This window comes from Plecotus auritus, assembly GCF_963455305.1.
Source record: "Plecotus auritus genome assembly, chromosome: 8".
In the NCBI taxonomy this organism is placed as follows: Eukaryota; Metazoa; Chordata; class Mammalia; order Chiroptera; family Vespertilionidae; genus Plecotus; species Plecotus auritus.
This window is the reverse complement of record NC_137782.1, coordinates 3,941,393-3,963,343: the sequence shown is the minus strand read 5'-3', so window position 1 is coordinate 3,963,343 and position 21,951 is coordinate 3,941,393.

Below are 21,951 nucleotides of genomic sequence, written 5' to 3'. Positions count from 1 at the left end.
TGTGCTTCGTGAGTTCAGTGGCAGACAGTCGGCAGAGCCATGACTGAGGTGCCTGGGTTCCTTCTGGGAGCATGTCATTTGCCAATTTCCTACCGGCGTCTGTCTGTCCTCACTTGCTGCAAGGTGACCCACGGCCAGATATTGCCTTCCTGAGTGACTCATCAACAGACATTTAGTCTGTGATGGGATCACTGAATGAAAAGGGAACTGTAATTTCTGCACAGTTTAAGCAGAGAGAAAATCATCACTTTTCAGCAACATTTTGTTATCAACCACTCCCTAGCAGCATTCAAAGGTAGATCTGGTTTTGGAGCTTGAGATACGTATATTTCAGGACCTATGTGTAGAATTAACTTATGACCTATGGAAAGGTACTCGAATGTCTTTTTGCTCAAGGAAGGGAAATGTTTTATTTAACAACACACCAGCAACAACAAAAATAAACAAAGAAAAACAATAACAACAAACCAACCATAGTCTAGAAGATTCTAGGAAGAGTTCTGGTTTTGTCCATTCATAGGTAAATCTTGGTGGTATGTTGAAATTACATGAAGGAATTAATTATTTGTAAAGTAAAAGGAGAAAGGTTGGAAAGAGGTTAATATTGATGGAAGAGATTCTAATTCCGAAGTAAAATGCATCCTACCTGTAAAGAAGGTGGGCAAGGGGGAGCCACCAGTTATAGCAGCTGAACGCTGTCTTTAGTTATCTACTCATGGCTCAGATGGAAAAAGATGACTCAAAATATTGTATGAAGTTAACAAGAACACTTTAATTTTTATCTTCACAACCTTCTTCCCTGGGGCAATATATATATATATATATATATATATATATATATATATATATATACACACACACTAGAGGCCCGGTGCATGAATTTGTGCACGGGTGGGGTCACTAGGCCTGGCTGGCTATCAGGGCAGATTGGGGCCAGGCCAATCAGGGTCTGCCAGATGTGGGGAGGGACGGGAGGAGGGACGCAGGAGGTTGGCTGCCGGCCCCAAAGAGAGAGCCGGCCCTTGGCCCCCCTAAGAAAGAACCCTGTCCACCGCCACCCACCCCCAGTTGCCATTCCAGCCCGGGGCCCGAGGCCCTGGTGGGTCAGGAGAGGAGGTGATGGTCGCTGGGCCAGGCGAGGAAGGAACAGATGCCAGATGCCGCCATCGCCATTGGCGCTCCGCCACCAGACGATTCCCTGCCTTCCCTCCTCCTCCTTCCCTCACCACCACGCCGCCACCACGGCGGGCAGGTGGCCCCCGGGGAAGAGAGAGGATGGGAACGAGACAAACCCTTGTGACTTTCAATAGATCGCAGTGAGGGAACTGCTCGGCTACGTATGAAACCCCGACCGAGGGCAGGTTGTCTGTGAATGGTTTAGCTCCAGGGGACGATGGAGGCTGCCGGACAGGGGAGGGACTGTGGGCAGTTGGCTGTCTGTGGGTGCGCACTGGCCACCAGATGGCAGCTCCTGTGTTGAGCGTCTGCCCCCTGGCGGTCAGTGCGCGTCATAACGACTGGTCAACCGGTCGTTCCAGGTGTTCAGTCGTAACGGTTGCTTAGGCCAGTGGTCGGCAAACTGCGGCTCGCGAGCCACATGCGGCTCTTTGGCCCCTTGAGTGTGGCTCTTCCACAAAATACCACAGTCTGGGCGAGTCTATTTTGAAGAAGTGGCATTAGAAGAAGTTTAAGTTTAAAAAATGTGGCTCTCAAAAGAAATTTCAATTGTACTGTTGATATTTGGCTCTGTTGACGAATGAGTTTGCCGACCACTGGCTTAGGCTTTTATATATAGGCTAGAGGCCCGGTGTGTGAAAATTCATGCACTGGAGAGGGGTCACTCAGCCCAGCCTGCCCCCTCTCACAGTCCGGGAACCCTCAGAGGCGGAAGGCGACCCAGCCATCAGGGGAAGGCAACGCCCCATCACACCTCTGCTGCTGCTACTGCTGGCAGCACAAGCCTCGGCCGGCCCTGGTTCCCTGAGCCTCGGGCGGCCCTGGGTGGCTGGGCAGCCGCCATCTGAGGCTTGCCTGCACCTCAGGCCAGCTCTGGGTGTCTGGGCAGCCGCCATCCGAGGCTTGCCTGTGCCTCGGGCGTCGGTTAGGCAGCCACCATCCGAGTCTTGCCTGCGCCTCGGGCCGGCCCTGGGCGGCTGGGGGCTGAGGGGACTGGGGGACTCCTGGGGGCCGGGCCGGACTTGCCGTGTGCCTGCAGCCCCGGGAGGGCTGAGGGGACTGGGCACTGCCATCTTGTGGCTGTGGGCTGTGGGCACCGCCATCTTTGAAGGTGTGGCAGTCAATTAGCATATTCCCTCCTTATTGGCTGTGGGCGCCACCATCTTTGCAATGGTGTGAGGGTCAATTAGCATATTCCCTCTTTATTAGATAGGATATATGTGTGTGTGTGTGTGTGTGTGTGTGTGTGTATATATATATATATATATATATATATATATATATATATTTTTTTTTTTTTTTTACCAGAGAGGAGAGGAGAGGGAGAGAGAGATAGAAACTTCAATGATGATCGGCAGCCTCCAGCATGCCCCCTACTGGCGGATGGAGCCTGCAACCCAGGGCATGTGCCCTGACCAGGGTCAGGGTTCATATGTCAGTGCTCAACCACTGAGCCACACTGTCCGAGTTGGCCTACAAAGTCTTTCCCTGCAGTTGCAAACTGCTCGGGAAAAGCAGGCTGTGTGTTACTTGTTATTTCTAAAAATGCCACCACAGCCCTAGGGGCTCTCTTGCTTTGAAGCCATCCCTCCACTCAACGGGCAGCCTCCCTGGGCACACACAGTGCCCTGTCAGCTGCGGTCCCACGCCTGCCCCATTCCATCTCAGACGCGGCTGAGCCTCTCCGGCACCTCAGGCAGCCAGCAGCGGGGCCTGTCACACCAGCAGTGACACTGGGTGTTGGAGTGACTGTCACGGTGGTCTGTTATTTGTTCAGTGGCAGAGACTTAGGATGAATGCTTCTGAAATGCTGTTTGAGATGAAGGGGATCAAAACCCCACATCAGAGACCGCGGTTCTCGGGGTCCCCAGAGCAGCGTTGTTGTCGGGGAAGCTGGCGACGTGCAAAGATGTTGCAACATGGACAGGCGCCGGATCAATTTATCATCACAGGCCAGGAAACTCACTTGTGGCAAAATCAATACAGAATTTCCAGCTCCCCGGTGGAGAATCAGAGAGAATTCTGTTTACTCTTTTTACTTTGCAAATGTTACCTTTAAATCCGAGGAGGAAAGCGACATGTCTATAAAGTTGAACTACAGCAAGAAAGAAAAATAAATTGCCCAAATACTATCCAAGAAGTAATGTAGGAGGTTTCCAGGGCCTAGAAATTTACTGTTTCAGCGTGATCGGTTACAGAGAAATAAAGGCACATTTATCAGGATAAATAAAACAGTCCTGAGAGATAAAATTAAAAAAAAAAAAAGGTGTGGTTCCAAAATGGAAAAGGTCTGAGAAGTAGCATTTATATACAAATGGAAATACTGCGTTGTTATTTCACCTTGATGGATTTCAAGATTTGTAACCACTGCAAAACAGTTGTTATATAAAGTTCAGGGGAAACGTGGGGTGGGAAGCTCTGATTTCTGAGAGAAGACCGTCTCTGTGATACCGTGATTAACCAATAATTGAAACTCCCTGCTTTCCAGTCAACCTTGTTTGGTTTTTGCCAGACACAGTGCCCCGGTGAGTTACACACTCAGTGTTTTCATTTTACAGGAGAAGGATTGCAAGACAACAAAAGCAATAATTAACAGCAGGAGGATGCAAAGCAATAACAGCATGAGGATGCAAGCTGGCTTGCAGTTGATCTAAAACAGGGACCCAGGAACCCAGCGCCTGAGTGTGGGCGCGTAGACACCACGGCATACGCATCAGCATGAAGCCTTTTTGCTTCCGCAGCCAACTAACTCTGAGTCCGCTGTGTCTAAACCAGCCGTGGGCAAACTACGGCCCGCGGGCCGGATCCGGCTGTTCTATCCGGTTCTCTTGCTCTCCCCTCCGCTCCTTTCCTTTGAATTTATATTAGTTCACACAAACACTCCATCCATGCTTTTGTTCCGGCCCTCCGGTCCAGTTTAAGAACCCATGGTGGCCCTCGAGTCAAAAAGTTTGCCCACCCCTAAACGCAAGGATTCTAGGGGAAATTACCCATACAGTGGCCAGCTCTGATTCCAAACGCATCTGATGTCCCTCTTTAAAACGCTACCGTAGCCCTGGCTGGTGTGGCCCCGTTGGCTGAGCATCGTCCTCTGCAGCGAAAGGTGGCCAGTTCCATTCCCGGTCAGGGCACATGCCCGGGTTTGGGGCTCTCTCCCCGGTCAGGGTGCATGTGGGAGGCAGCCAATCGATGTTTCTCTCTCACATTGCTGTTTCTCTCTCTCTCCCTTCCTCTCTCCCTAAGATCAATAAAAACATATTTAGCCTGACTGATGTGGCTCCGTTGGTCCGGCGCCATCCTGTGTACCAAGAGGTCGGTAGTTCAATTCCTGGTCAGGGCACATGCCCGGGTTGCCCTTTGGATCCCCAATAGGAGGCATGCAGGAGGCAGCCGATTGATGTTTCTCTTTCTCTCTTCCTCTCCCTTCCTCTCTCTAAAAATCAATAAAAACATACTTTTAAAAAATGTAAAAAAATACATTTAAAAAATATTACTGTAGCCATAATCATCCTGTGTGTTACCATTATGAGTTCCTTGAAATTGTTTGTGGTAATGAAATTAATGAGCGGATTCTCTAAAGCAAAGCATTTATATCTAGGACACTCACTATCATCAATTCCAGAAATATTGCAAATCACTTTCCGCCGAACCTTGGTATCGTATACTAACTGAAATCCCAGTGGAAATTAGTTTTAAAAAGGAAAGAAAATACCAACTTGTTTTAATTTCAACTGCCTTTACAATTTTACACACACATATCAAATCCAAATTCTAGGGTTGACTGGCAATGCTACATAAGTTCCATTCCTCAAATTAATCTAATATTGACTTGCTATTATATGACTGCCCCTTTTACTTTGAAGCTTGCAATATAATTATACTTGTTTACTAAATTAAAAGCAGTTTTCACAGAGGCAATCTTTAGAAAACAGATGGGCTCATATAATACAAAAAGCACTTCACATTTATTCTGGCTCTCTCTACGGAGTAAATAAAAAAGGAAACATAAAATGTAGACTATTCGGTGTAAAAACAAATCAACACATTTCCCATAACACATCAGCCTGGATTTTATGGTCAGAGAATTTCCACTGAGCAAATCACCTGTACCATCTAACATGTGTTTTTGGAGTATTATAAGGTGCGTATCCATTTACTAATGGACATAGCCCTCTACTAAGAGGTCTAGATTTCTGCTTAAAACCACTCCAGATGTTGTAGGAATTCAAGCATTGGCCATCAGTCCATTAAGAAAACAAAAGAATTTCTGATGCTTTATAACCTGACAGTTTTTGTGGAGACAAAGAGCATTATTAAGGGACAATTGCTACCTCTTGTTTTATAATACAAGGTTACAGCAAAATAGAATTTTAAATCCTAAAGTCAAGAACATATTTGCTCTGAAGAGATTTGAGGAGTAAAGAATTTATAAACTTGCTGCTGTTTAAATTCCCAATTGTTTTAGGACAAGATTCCACTAAAGGTTTTTTATTTTTGCAGAAAAAAATTTCCAAGTATGTATATAGTACATACATAGAATTGAATTCCCTGGGGTGTGACTTCTTTTCAGATGGACGTAAACAAGAGGGTCCGGGAAAATGTAAAGAAAAATATCTCCTCTCTGTCTGAAATACTCTGTCGCTGAGACTCTAAATCAAAAGCACATTTGCTTAATATTTTCTATTTATAGTATAACTTTTATATCTTAGTGTGTATTATAGAATAAGTGAGTCAATGAAAGAGCGCCTTTACCTCATTCTCTAACAACAGAGGCAGATGCACATGGATGTTTATTTGCTTCCTTCCCTCCTAAAACCTCAGGTCAAGTGTTCATGACAACTCGTCTCCAGATCCCCACTGGGAGGGCCGCGTGCCGACGGCTCCTGTGATTGCACTGCAGAATTTTTCCTGCAGCTGATATGCCAGCACCCGCTGGGGATCGTGGATCCAATATCTGCCTCCTCACATCTTCCAGCTAGAATGGCTTTCACTCTCCTCAGGAAGAATTTATTTCCGTTTTCCCCCAGCAAGGGGGCCCACATCTCGTGTCCATATTCATACATTATCATTAAAGATTAAACTTGGTACAGATTAACATGGTGTTAGCTTCTCTGTTGCTATGATCAAAATAAAGTGTATCGGTAGGATGTGGACATAGAATCAGGGCGAAGTTAGGCCAAAGAATAAGGTTGATTGTAGGCTTTAAAGGGTTCTTGATAATCTATATGACATCAAATATTTTAACCATTAATTAATTAATCATTGTAGTCAAATTGCTGAGAGAAAAAAGAAGTGCCAGAAAACTACAGATCATATATTACTACATATACAGAAACTAGCCGTGAAAACCCACGTGAATCGCCTTAAAATGTTCCGTACATAGGAAAGGTCAAGAAAATGTGTATATAAGATTAGAGCAGGGTTTTAGTTCATTACAAGCTTAATTAGATTCAAGAGTATCTATGATGTGACAACAAAAAACAAAAATTAAAGCCACTATTCATTCATTTTCTCAACATGTGCATTTTATTTGTTTTATAAAAAAAAGGCAATTGAATATTTACTCTGTATGGCAAGTTTGCTAGGCCCTAGTTACACATGAATAAACATGGTAGCTATTCTCCCTGCCCTTGTGGCGTATATCGCTCAGCAAGGAGGACAGGTGGTTAGATAGGGCATTGCACTGATGGGAGGTAAGTTTGTTTTTTTTTTAAATATATTTTATTGATATTTTACAGAGAGGAAGGGAGAGGGATAGAGAGTCAGAAACATCGATGAGAGAGAAACATCGATCAGCTGCCTCCTGCACACCCCCCACTGGGGATGTGCCCGCAACCAAGGTACATGCCCTTGACCGGAATCGAACCGGGGACCCTTCAGTCCGCAGGCCGACGCTCTATCCACTGAGCCACACCGGTTTCGGCGGGAGGTAAGTTTTAAGGTAAATAACCGCATGTGTGGCGAAGACTGCGTGCTAGAGGAAGTGGCACGGTTAAGGAAGATATACAATAAATAAATAAATACGTGACATTTTAAGAAGAAAGAATGCTAGAGATAGAGAAGGGAAGAGTTCCCTTAGGAGGGCCTGAGGAAACGCGTGTTCTATGAAGTAGAAACTGTTTTTCTAAAGCCCAGCAGCAAGAGAGACCATGGCATTGCCAAGTCCCTGAAAGCAGTTCAGCACCGCTGGGCTGTGCAGTGCGATGTGGAAATTAAAAAGACACCAGGGCGAAGGTTGTCCGAGGGACCAGTGTTTGCACGGAGCTGTATCCCCCCTTTAGGGCCCCCAGTTAGAAAAACCCATAAGGAAGTGATGGCATATTTAAAATATATAAAACTAACATTTTAATAAGAATAAATAACACCCTAGATCTGTATGTCCATCTGAGGAACTCTCGATAACACTGTTGAAGACAAGTATGTTCGTGAGGCTATGTCTGTGGCTTGGAAACATGTAACATGTACCTGTATGTTCCTGGATGCACACACAGACGGGGATGGGAGGGAAGCATGTTCACATCCTCAGGGTGGGGGTCATGTCTGGAGAGAGGGCAAGCTCCCCCGGAGCGGACTGAGAATACTGGGACCTCCTGGACCGCCTCGTATGTCTCACCCTTGGACAGGAAACCTCCAGCTGTTTCTCGCGCCTTCCCGCTCAGTACAGCGGGTTCTGGAATACAGTGGATTTGTCCGTCGTTTTGTTACAATAGTGATGAGACGCCCTAGGAACCCAGCTCTTGTTTATATCAGATTATGGCAAAATTGATTCCCTTATCTGCCGTGTTGCTTAGAGTCACAGAAACTATTGACAATAAGTGAGGACGTACAGCAAATCTGACCTTCTCAGAAAGGTAACGTTAAAATGAAAACTGAACTTCTTTAATCTCATATTTTCCCTGGGACTAGTCATAGACCAGCCACTGATGGAGACTATGCCTGTAGTCAATAAAATGCCTCAGGACCTATAATACTACATCAGTTTCCTTGGGGTGTCAAATTGATAGCAAATTTACTTTATTAGGGACAACCCCACTTGCTTTGAAAGCATATTAACACTGAAATTTTTAAAAGGGAGCCGATTGCAAACCTAATCTAGCAGAGGTAATTTAAAGCACATTTCAAGGATAGTGAATGTGTTTTCATTGAGTGTTTAGCTTCATTCTCCTAGCAAATAAAGGAGGGAGAGGTAGGGCGGGGAGACAGACAGAGAGAGAGACTGGGTCTCTAGTTCTCAGGCAACCAGTTAGTTCTCACAGGGTTTTGCTGTGAAACCATTCTCAGTTCACACAGTCCACAGATTCTAATCAACGTGAGACACTTGACAAAAGAGGAATATGGCTTGACCTTCTCTTACAGGCATGACGTCATTTCCACCACATTTTCCCTCCCCGGGCTGACGGTTTGGTTGAATCAACAGGACACTTTCCAAGTTTAACGTTTCAAAAATTTGTCCCCACTAGAAAAACAAACAAAAAACCCTAAACGTGGCAATTCGGGGCTGCCAACCTCTGCTCTGCCAAAGCTTCCACTGAGAAAGGTCTGGTCAAACACATAAACCACCAGGGATCTCTCATCTACTTAACATGAAGGTGGAGTTTGCTGGAAAATTTTCACAATTAGATGGATTTTCCTGCACACTCTAACTTGGTACTTTTTCATGGATTTTTTTTCTTTTTTAAAGTTTAGGGAGCCCTTGTAATCAAGTGCAGGCCCTTGATAATTTGGTAGAGCACGTTAGGAAGAAATGTAATAAAACTGTGTTGACACCTTTGTCCAACACCTGGAGGTAAGGAGGTAGGGTGAGGAGAAAGGAAACACTACCAGTGTCTTGCTGGAAAGATTGGATTCTCAGGGCATTTAACAGTCTTCTCGGTAACTATAAGCTACTGCTAAAGTGATAGAGAATATCGTCACATTGTTATCACAGTAGCTTATCTTTTTTAAAATATTTTTTATTGATGTCAGAGAGGAAGGGAGAGGGAGAGGGCGATAGAAACATCAATGAGGACAGAGAATCATGGATCGGCTGCCTCCTGCACACCACCTATTGGGGATAGAGGCTGCCATCTGAGCATGTGCCCTGACGGGAATTGAACTGTGACCTCCTGGTTCATAGGTTGATGCTCAACCACTGAGCCACCCCAGCCAGGCTACAGTAGCTTATTTTTTCATCTTTATACGATGTCAATTTCCTTCCTCATCTGACCACCAAATTGATCTGTTAAAAATTATCATTTTATTCCATCTGACTGTTACCCGCAAAAGGCATATGTTTAGTTTATTTATTATTGTAGCCCCTGGTCTCGCTATCTGTGGGGGTAAGCAGAGAAGAAGGGGAAGGAATGGTTAGAGGAATTGGGAATAAAGAGGAATTGGCTCAGTAATGGGCATGTTGAATTAGAAAGGCGTAACAGAGACCTAAGAATGTCGCTTAGTAATTACTGTAGTTTGCAGTGTGTTTTGGAGTTGAGAGCTACAACTATCTGTGAAACTCGGGGCCGTAAGAACAGAGGTGGGACTGGAAATATGGGAGTTAAATGGCCAACTAGCAAAACTCCGGCAGGAGAAGAGGCCTGCGATCAGAGAGCCTCGCAAATACCTTTGGTTTAATCCCCACCTGAGAGGCGGTGTCAGGAACAGAGAGCCCTTGTGCACTGCCAGTGGGAGTATGAACCGGTGCAGCCCGGCTGGTATGGCTCAGTGGTTGGGCGTCGACCTAGGAACCAGGATGTCACGGTTTGATTCCCAGTCAGTGAGTGCACATGCCCATTGGGAGCTGTGTAGGAGGCAGCCAGTCAACGATGTTCCTCTCTCCTCCATGTTTCTATCTCTCTATCCCTCTCCCTACCTCTCTCTAAGAATCAATAAAAACGTATTTTAACAAACAAGCAAAAAACAAAACAATACAATACTGTATTATATAATTGCAAGTTGCTAAAACAGTATAAAAATACATGGTAATTCTGCCACGTGATGGAGATACTAGCTAATGTGACTGTAGGAATCATTTAGCAATGTATAAGTGTACCAGATCAACACATTGTACACCTTCAACTTCCACAATATTATGTTCAGTTACATCTCAATAAAGCTGAGGAAAAGAAAGAGAATAACTTCCATATCAATGGTAAGCCTAAACAATATGGTGCATAACCTGGACATTAATATTAACAAAAATGCCGTGATGTCTATATTGATTACACACCAAGACAATATAGAATAAATAAATAGACTAGCATAGATCATTTTAAGTATAGGCATGGAAAGTCAAACACCAGCATTAAGATAAACATTTTGAGACTATATCATCTGCTAAAAACTTTGTGAAAGAAATACACAGAGACAGTCATGGTACTGTCTGCAACTTTTAAAAAGATCATAGTGTGATGCCTTTCATAAAAAAATTAATTGCAGATAAAATGACAACCAACGCATTTTATTTATTCAGTTGAAACTGGTGGGTAGAAAGCCAGGAGAACAAGGTATAAGAATACATTGCGAGCTTCTGTGCGCCTTCGAGCCAGGCCTCATCTGCAGGAATCGGGGAATAGATTCACCGAGACAGCTTGCTGGGTGGAGGGAAACACGGAGATTCACACAGGCCAGGTGGCCTGTTGTGGGGAGGCTGCTTTATCTGTCTTTGGGTTGTCAATGCACACTTCAAGGAGCAACTGATGCTAAAAGAGGGGGGAAACTGGCTTCAAAGCTCTCTGTCTCTGCCAACGCAACACGCCTCAGTAAATGTAATACTGAACACGAGGAAGAATTTTACAGTACTCTCTCTAAATACTTAGGCTGCTGACTGAAGCTAAAGAGAGTGATCAGTAAGAACAACATTAGTTAAGAACTCAACTCTCTACCAGTGCTAATCTACACTAATAAAAGAGTAAGATGCAAATTGACCATACCTTCGTGATGCCCACCAGCCAATCAGGAGCAAGTATGCAAATTAACCCAACAAAGGTGGTGGGTTAATTTGCATATGCAGGTGCCAAGCGGCCGGGGGTGGGGCGGGATGCTTGTGTCGTTGCCATGGTGACGACGCAGGCATTCCACACCACCCCAGCCACTCCAGGCCTCTGGGCAGCATGGGAAGGCGGAAAGGCGGCTCCAGGCCGGAGAGGAAAGGCAGCTCTGGCTGGAGCGAAGGCGATGCCGGCAGCCAGGGGAAGGAAGGCCCATTCTTGCATGAATCTTTAGTGCATCAGGCCTCTAGTCCTATTAATAAAAGCCTATGTGGTCGTCATGCCCTCATGCCGTGATGCCCTCATGCTGCAATGAGCGATCACCAGGAGGCTGTGTGTGCAGCGGGTCCGCGCGGGTGGGTAGGGCAGCATGCACAGGAGGGTGGGCGGGGACTTGGCACTTTGTGTGCATCACAGAGGCAGGTTCCGCGGCTCCGTGTGGCTAGGCCCAGGGGTCCCACGGCTCCTCACGGAGGCAGGGCCCCCAGCTCCGGCCTACCTTTTTGGGGCAATCCATTGAGGAGCCCTGGATGGGAGGGTGGGGCCTACCTCTTTGTGGTGATTGATCACAGGGCTCCTGCATGTGAGAGGGCACAGGCCAGGCTGGGGGACACCCCCCCACCCAAGTGCATGAATTTTGTGCACCGGGCTTCCAGTATATATATAGATCTCTTTACATAAGTGTAAGGAGTAAAGCAGGGAGGGGAATCCAGAAATATAGAGCACTCATGATTGAAAAGAATAGGGAAAGGAGGACCTAGAGCAAGAGGTATATTACCTTTGACTATGGCATCTAAAATCCTGAATGGTAATTCCTATAGCTAGAGTTCTTACCAATTTTTAGGTTTTGATTAGACTTCTCAATTTTATATTAAAAGTGCCTTCTTCCAATTACCAGTATTTTATTATCTAAAGTTTCAGCTATTCACATCACTTCCTTTTATGTAGCTCAGGTCACCAATATGGACAACTATCTTTTTTCTTTTTCCCTTTTTCTCATCAAGAGTTCTCCTACATGATTTTCTCAATGACCACCCTATGTTGTTTTTCTCCCGACTGTTGTCAGCTCTTGGGTGAGCCTTCATTCTTCCAAAATAAGTGAATAAGTAAAGGACTTAAGTGAGTGTGTGAATTATAATAAGCATTTGATAAATTTAGCTGGTAGATTAGTAGTAGTGACATTTTCTTCCCTTCTAGGGGAGATTCGTGTCCTTTAGGCTCAGAGACTTAACTTCTTTGGACTTTCAAATCCCAAAGAAATCTATGACTACCATCTTGCTTCCTCACTAGAAAGCCCATTCCATTGTTATGTTTCTCTATTCACTTTTTTAAATTTATTATTATTTTTATTGTTGAGAGTATTACAGATGTCCCCCATCCGCCCCTGTGCTCCCCTCCACTCAGCCCCCCCACACTTCAGGCCTTCACCGCACTATTGTCTGTGTCCATGGGCTGTGCATTTATGCATGTATGTTCTTGGGTTAATCTCTTCCCTTCCCCCACCCTCTTCACCTCTCAGATCTGTCAGTCTGTTCCAGGCATCCATGCCTCTGGACCTATTTTGTTCATCTATTTGTTTTGTTCATTAGAGTCCACATGAGTGAGATCATGTGATATTTGTAACAACTCTTACACTTATTGAGTTAAATTTGATCCCCCCAACCCTTGAATTTCTGTCCCTGGGTCCTAATTAGAGCCTCTGGAATGGTATCTTAGACTAAATTATCCCTTTCTCACATGACAACTTTATTTTTAACTTAAAGACGGCCATTATGATACCTCTGAATCTTCTCTCTTTCCCTCTGAACACTGAGAGTACAAACATATTTTCTCCTTGCTTGTAAGAGATAAAATTAACAAGACAAAAATTTGATTGTTAGCTTTCAATTAAAAAATGGGGTCCTGCAGATATGTAAGGAGTGGATTTCCTCAATGTCATATTACGGAAATATCATGTAATTTCTAGCTTTTGAGTTTATAGCTTCCCACATTCATCCTTTGCCCTCAACCAAGTCCTTCCCATTTGCTGTTATCAAAGGAAGCAATTGTGACAAAGCTCGCAGCCGCCCTGCTGCCGGAGAGGATACGCTAATCATCGCTGCTGTTTCCAAGAAGCAAGATGGCTCTTCTCACTAATTAGACCCCAACCACACAGACTGTAACACAGGGAAGTGAGAATACATTTTTACAAAACAAGAGGTAGTGTGGGTGAGAGAGGGAAGAAGTGAGGGGGTGGGCAGAGAGAGAGGGCTCACCATCTAGAGCTCACTTTTAGAAGTTGTGTGACATTGACAATATATCTTTTTCTTTCTCAGCCTCTGTGGCTTCCACAAAAGATGCCTAATTGTACCTGCGTGTGTGACTTACAGAGTTATCAGATTTCAAGGAGGCATAGTCTGGTTTGGGTCTGTTTTTCCATCCGACGAACATAGTTAGCATTTTCTACTCTCTAACCAAACTTCATGAGAATTAGACTCCATTGATATGTCCACTGGTTTGACACTCCACTGTCAGGATCTGTTTCCATTTCCCCAACTTACGGCAGTTCTAATGCCAACCCCTCCAGTCCACTCTCCATATTTTCCAGACAAGTCACCATGCTTCTACAATGTCATATATAAAACCTAAATTCAGTCTAACGCAAAAGATATATATTTTGCCATGACCGGTTTGGCTCAGTGGATAGAGCGTTGGCCTGCGGACTGAAGAGTTCCAGGTTCGATTTGGGTCAAGGGCATGTACCTTGGTTGTGGGCACATCCCCGGGAGGGGGTGTGCAGGAGGCAGCTGATTGACATTTCTAATTCTCTGTCCCTCTCCCTTCCTCTCTCTAAAAAATCAATAAAATATATTTTTTAAAAAAGATATATATTTTATATATCCATACACTCATGAATATATATACAATACACATATTTATATACATATATACAAAATATGTATATTATATATATGCATATATGTTTGTATTTGCATATATATGTGTGTGTGTGTGTGTTTTTCTTCCTTATACACTTAGAACTCAGAGGATATCATAACATGTATTGTAATTCCTATTTAAGAAGAACCAAAATTTAAAAATAAATACTTAAAAGAATCTGCTGACCTTAAGAAGAGTCATTCTTGGAAAGGACCAAGTATAAGCCCACACTAGGCTTGGTAATAACTAATGTTATCTGCCTGTCATTTTAAAAATAAATAGAATTGCTTGAATGCGCCCTTGAACGGAAATAATACAATGGCACATTTTCACAAAGGGCAAATGCATATAAAAGTGTTACTTCAAAATTAATGAAGTTTGGTTCCTCATTTTTATACTAGATTCACAAAAAAAGTGTGGAAATGTCACAGTTTCTTTTCTGCAATTGCTTTAATAGCAAAAGTTAACAGTTTGGCTCTGTATCAGACAAATACAATGCCACAAGAATGAAAGCCTTCCAAATATTTTACACAGACTTAGTCATCTATTACATAGAACCTAAGCTTTCTATTAATCTATGAATTTAATCTGAATTGTTTTAAAAACAAATAACCATCATATATTTAAGCAGTAAGTTCAGCAGCAAAAGCAAGCAGAAAATTGTTGGAGAACACGACAACCATTGCACCCCAGCGAGGCGACGCCAGTGATGTATTAAATTAAATGGCTCCGTCCCTCTGGAGACCTCTAAGGATGTGTCCAAACTCCTCTGTCTCCCTGGAGGGTAGAAGGTGAAGCCGTGCACAGTCGGCACAGTCGGCAACAGGGAGGGGCAGGGCCTGCAGTGGACAGACATTTAGTCCGATCATTGACTTGTGCATTTATACATACAAACATGGACACAGAGACACACACCAATTATTCTGGCCAAACGAAATATACCTGTGAGCCAGAGTCAATAGATCAGCCTCAAAAACAAGCAGCTAAATTAAGTGGATAAAGCAGCATTATATGGTAAAAAATTAGCTTATTGAAGTAAAGAAGGAGCAAGTAGATCTCAGACGGTGATATAACAGTAATGATAAAAATGCTGTCATTTTCCTCACAAAAAGTCAAAGAAAAAGTAAATACCAAAAATGTTCACGAGTCATTTTGTGATTTGATCCAGAAGCAAGAGATATTATAAATTTCAATTTAAATACATTTTATCATTAGAAATAATTCCTGAATGTATCAAAGCAACATTATAGAATTGTAAAATTGTGATGTCATTTCTTGAAGTTACTATAAGAACAATTATAGTATGAAACAACTATGCATGTGTATACAGATATGTGTGTCAGTATACCCACACATGTATATGTATATATGTGGAAATGCTAAGGAAATATTTATCCAAAAGATATGAAAAGTAATTATTATTTGTATCCCTGAAATAAGAATGGGGTTATTTGTTAGCTTTCAGAATTAAATAGATGACAAAATCTTTGTAATGTTGTGACTATGGTACTTTAATTCTTTGAAATAGTTCATCTTAAATCTACAATAAAAACTGCTTTTTCTGAGTAATGCTTATAAACCAAGCCATTTCTATAAGGTTCAACAAATTAAATGTTTGGCATTATTATGCTATTTCCCAGATGAAGAAAGCAAGCGTTTGAAAGACTAAGAAGCATTTCAAAAACCTCACTGTGAGTAGGGAAAATGGTTTGAGTTTAAAATATGATTTTCTTGATTTCCAAGTGCATCTCTTTACCTATTCTGACAACGTTATGATATTCTGTTTGATATTCATTATATTAACTGTTTTTTGTGCTATGTTTTTTTCTTTCTCCAAGGTTGAATTAAATTAGCAATCATTAATTCAGACAATAAGAATCTTTTTGTTTATTTTTATCTTTGAGATCTAATAAATTGGACTTGATTGACTCACTGTCTTGTCATATTTTATCATTGTTTAAGCTTTATAAAGTCCTTGCATTTTTGAAATAATTGAATAGAAATAATTAACTTTGGAATGCGTAAGCCAGTGTTTAGTGATAGGATTATATAAAGGCTGTCAAGGAATGGAAGGAATGCTTTCTCCAGGGACAGATTCAGTGTAAAACCCCTCACCTCAACTGTGTGTAAGCAAAGCACAAATCTAAGATACATTTATCTAAAAGATTTAAAAAAATAACTATTATTTGTATACCTCAAGTAAGAATAGAGTTATTTGCTAGCTTTTAGAATTAAATCTTTCCTCAGAATTTCCAAATACATATACACACTAGAGGCCCGGTGCAAGGATTTGTGCACCAGTGGGGTCCCTCAGTCTTTCCTGCACCCTCCTACAATCCAGGACCCCTCAGGGAATATCGGAGAGCCAGTTTTGGCCCAATCCTTGCAGGCCAGGCGGAGGGTCCCCACCAGTGCACAAATCTGTGCACCAGGCCTCTAGTATGCATATAAAATCTTTGGTTAATCTCTTCCCATCCTCCCCCCTCCCCGCTTCCCTCTGAGATTCATCAGTCTGTTTCCTGTTTCCCTATCTGTGGTTTCCACTCCTGTGTTGAGTGTCTGCCCCCTGGTGGCCAGTGCGCGTCATATCAGCCGGTCGGGGCTGGTTGCTTAGGCTTTTATACATATAGATACATGTGTTAGTCCCATCTTATAGTCAGTTCAGAATGTTGGAACCAATGGGCCTGCTCGGGTTACTTTTCTTTGTAGCATTCCTTTGGGCCAGGCCAGAACTGATTTTGTCTTTCTGGGCACTCTGAACGCCTTCACCGCAGCGGCTGTTCCTTTTCTAACAACACTGCTGATTCCAGGTGCTCAAAAGACAAAGATGGGTCTTTCAACATTACTGGTGAGTGTTTAAAAACGGCTCAATTATATCTAAAGAGCTTTATAAAGGTGGGTTTTTTCCCCTCTATGAAACTAAAATCAGACTTATTAGGCAAAAGGGACCTTCTCCCTCCAATTGCTTGGGAAGAACTAGCTGTCAAGGTGGCAAGCTATATAATATATTCAGGTTGGAGAGATCTAAAGTTGTAAAGGTCCCTCGGAGTTTATGGATTTTGGAAATTAGTATCATCTAATGATGTACTAAGAAGGACTTTGCAAACAAACTGGTGCATTGCATTGCATTGCATTTTTTAGTAAATAGTCATTATTGAGTGATGCCAACTTTTCTACTTTTCTCCATACAGAAGTAGCAGCATTCCCACTCCCCATCCCCCAAAATAACACACCGTGCACAACATACACCACGTGCGTGATCGCATCAGATCAGAAACACGGCTGGTTTATGGTATTTCTTTGCATTTCTGCTAATAATGTCAGAGTCTTAATATTGTTTCAGAAATCTGCCTTCCAAGACCTTCTGAGCGAAAGGTTAAAGATGTAAACAAAAAAATCCCCCAAAGCTTCGTAACAGCTATTCCTTAGACAATAAATAAAGGCATAATTTCCAAAGTACTAACGCAGATGTAAACACTTTACATTTTTCACAGATCACGGACACATAATTTTAGAATGAATATTTTTTAAAAAATAATCACAACCTTACCAAATCACATCTTTCTTGGATCAACATAATTTAAATAGACTCAAGGAAGGGAATAATAGGGTTCAATTCTCACATTGAAAATCACCTTGCCGATTTGCCTCAGTGTATAGAGTGTTGGCCTGCAGAATGAAGGGTCCCGGGTTCGATTCCCGTCAAGAGCATGTACCTAGGTTGCAGGCTTGATCCCAGGCCCCAGGGTTCGGGGTGCCTGTGGGAGGCAACCAATCGATGTGTCTCTCTCACATCAATGTTTCTCTCTCTCTCTCTGTCTCTCCCCCTCCCTTCCACTCGCTCTAAAAATCAAGACTTGGATGAGGTTTAACAACAACAAAAATTCACAGAACTGTCCACCACAAAGATAAAGTTTGTGAATGCAAATTAAAAAAAAAAAAAGAAAGAAAGAAAATCACCTTACAGTGCCCACTCAGGTATGGAATTTCCTAACTAGACAGGGAGCTCTGAGCTCAGAGATTCCCCTAGAAAAACAAAGTAAGATGGACAGCAGACATGTCCCCCTTTTCACTATGTTTGTTATTTCAATAATCTTAGATGGGAAGGCTAAATGAACTTCCAGCTTTGAGGTTGATGTTTATTAATATATGATTAATTACATTTAAATCCTAGTTCTATTTGCTTTTCAAATTAATAAAATTTACATATGTTAACATTCTTTGTAGAGACCAGAGTGTTTACGAATAAAATATGTTATCAATTGATATATGTTGTATATTTTAAAGAATTTTTTTAAACAGTCAACATTTTTCTTTCTAAACAAATTTTTTAAATGTATTAGTGTTGATACTCTTTATATATATATATATATATATATATATATATATATATATATATTTTTTTTTTTATTATTAATTTTTTACAGAGAGGAAGAGAGAGGAGAGGGGTAGAGAGCTAGAAACATCGATCAGCTGCCTCCTGCACACCCCCTACTGGGGATGTGCCCGCAACCAAGGTATGTGCCCCTGACCGGAATCGAACCTGGGACCCTTCAGTCCGCAGGCCGACGCTTTATCCACTGAGCCAAACCGGTTTTGGCGATACTCTTAATTATATTAGTTTCAACATAGTTCAATGTTCTGTCTTACTCATTGGAAGATTAATTTTCCTAACATATACCACATGAGTAATACTTTTTGTCTGAAGTATAAATAATTAATAACCTTTCATTAATAGACTAAGACTGAATGGAACCTTTCTACAAGTATCATTGAAATCAATAGGTTAAAGAAATTCACACTTAAAAATAAGAAAGTTAATATTTGTTAGTTATTTCAATAAATATCCATGTGTAAATTATGTAAATACTATTTATACTATTGATTTGATTTATAAACCAGCTGGAGAAAGGAGGAGTTCCTTTATTATTTATTTTAGACATTTCAGAAATGGTTTTCCACTTGAATGGTTATGGCAGTGGGTGAAATTCTTGATCCTATTTTCCTGCTCTCTGGCACTATGTGCTGTATTTATCTTTTGATGCATAGAAATGTAACCGCACAAAACTCCTAGTTGACAGTCATTTAGTGACTTTGTAATGCAGCAATACATTTTAATATGAAGGAAGGTAAGGAATCGGGGTCTATATTTCACATACCTGTATGATTTAGCAATTCCTATGGAAAGAGATGCCATGAATAAAAAAAGAAGTAATTTCAGAAGCCGGTGAATAAACAGCAAAAGGGGAAAGGAGAGGATTCAAGAAATAGAATTGTAAAAGACCTACAGTGAAAGAGGGCAGCGTTAATGTTGAACTTGAGCAGAAGCAAAGCTACATTTAGTCCTGATTAAATGCCTTTGATTTCTGGAAACTCTCCTCCTGTCATATACTATATCTGAATGCTATCACGAATTTATTACGATAGATTTATAGTAAAGTAGGTAGGTAAATAGATAGATGACAGATAGATAGACATACAGCAACACATAGGTCTATTCATATGCTTGACACATATTTTTGAGTTTCTGTTATACATAAGATATTATCCTAAGCACTAGAAATATATTAAAGAATAATTAAATAGATGAACAATAAAAATCTGAAAACAGGAAGAGGAAATGAGTGATAACTTTTGCAAGGATATCCACTTGACCTAGACAAAAATTTTAAAGCAATGTGCAGACTGAAGGACTGGTTTATGTATTATAACCTTTCTATCATTTAATTTCTACTTGCTCTTGCAGTCAAAGGTATAAATACCATAATAAAATCTTCCATCTTAATAACTCATTTGTACTGAATCCTACAGAAAATCACATTCCTCACCTACTGTTCTTCAGAGGACATTGTTTCTTTTATACCATAAGTAGCGGATTGCTGCCTCATTGCTAGATCTCAAAGAAAAAAGAAAGTGGTCTTTCTAAGGTCATGGTTATTAACAGTCAAAGAGAAAAATATCAGTTAAAAAATTGCTGCTCTTTGTAAAAAAGTTTTTCAATTTTGCAGGTTCTTTTTAAAAATAAAATCTTTAAACTACTAGCTAAATCAGAAACATGATTTTAAAAAGACTATGAATGTCCAATTGCTATAAATTTGGAAGACCAAGAGAAGCAATTGTAGGTCTTCTTTTTGCCAATAGATAAACTCAGCTGTGTTTTGTCGTGGAGAGCATTCCTTAAAAACCTTTAAGCTTAAGGTCCAACAAGGAAAGAGAAAGAAATTAAGAAATTAAGTAGAGTTTTATCTATGGCTTTATGATCAACCCAAGTAAGATTTTAAAATCTATGCTAAAGCTCTCTGGCTTCCTTAGTGGCTGTTTCATGCTGTTGTAGTGTAACCCCCATCTTACAAAGGACGCCTCAAAAAAAAGGTCGAATTATGGAGTCATTTATTAAAAGCCGGCGGCATACGAGGGAGCAAAAGCGCTCCAGACCTCGCAGCCCCGAACAGATTGCCACATCTGGCTTATATTGACAGAATATCACAAAGGTATTGATTACATCGTTGGGTCTGGTATGAGGAACCTGTTTCGCGAAAAAGCATTTTTACAGAAGAGCAACTTAGTTATCTAAAGTATCTACGAATCACTGAGTCAACAGAAATGCATTATCTGGGACCACCTGGACGATTTAGAATAATTGTGCTGTCCAGATTCCGGGACCACTGAGTCAACCAAAACTCAGTTATCTGTAGCTACTGAGACAACTTAGGGTCACTATCTGTCCTGGGTCCCAGAGGAATGTGCCCCGATGACCAGTGAGATCACAATCAATGGGATATTCAAACCGCCATCAAGGGAGTGTTCAATCATACATAAGTTCAGAAAATCAAAACTTTTAAATGAGTACAGAACCCAAAACAGCAAGGTTAAAAATATTAAACAGCAATTTTTACCCAAGTATGGTTGCTACCATATTTCAATGCCAATGAAATGGTGATGTGTGTAAATTTCTAAACTGTGTTTTAATTTTACAAGTTGTATTTTGTCTGACTAGTCACACACAGACAGTGCCTCTCCAGAGGGAGATTGTAACCCAGAGGTAAAGTCAGTGGTGTCTAGTAAATATTTCAGGACTGGCTCTTGGGGGAGGGGTGCTGATCCTATACCTTTGCCCACCTATGTGGTGTAAAAATGTCACCGGGTCTAACTCCAAGCCACCAACTTGCCGTCCCCGGGCATGGCGTCTGTATGAGATGCACACAAGTGCTAGTATAGTGCATGGAGAGCCAGGAGGATCTGGCCACAGCACATCACTGGGCGATCTGATCAAATGTGAGAAGATGTTGATTGTATAATATCCTTTTAGTTACCAATAAGAAGAAAGTAATGCTGCCAATTAAATTCTGACAAAATGTTGTCTTATCATTCTATTTATTCATTGTGTATTCATCGAAAAGCTCTTTCAAAGGCCCTTTGGCCCCAGAAGGGTTCCCTATCCTCTATTAGCCTTGAGAGAAGGGGCCAGGAAGCTATGTACCAGTTTATCATATGTGCAGAGAGAGACATACTAGTAGCCAGTTCTGGAAGGAAGTGTGATAGCCAATAGATACTATAATGGGTTGTGGCCCAAAGGAATCGAAGTTGCCTTGCAGTGTACTTGCCAGGTGGAAAAGTCAGTCTAGGGATGTTAAAGCTCATGCTTGCCATGAAGGAGTTGGTACAAAGGGACTGCATAGACAGGGCCTGTGCAGGGACCACATAGACAGGGCCTGGGAGGGGACCACACAGAAGGGCCTGGGTGGGGGCTCTATAGACAGGGCCTGGGCGGGGACTCTATACACAGGGCCTGGGAGGGGGCTCTATAGACAGGGCCTGGGAGGGGACCACATAGACAGGGCCTGGGAGGGGGCTCTATAGACAGGGCCTGGGAGGGGGCCACATAGGGCCT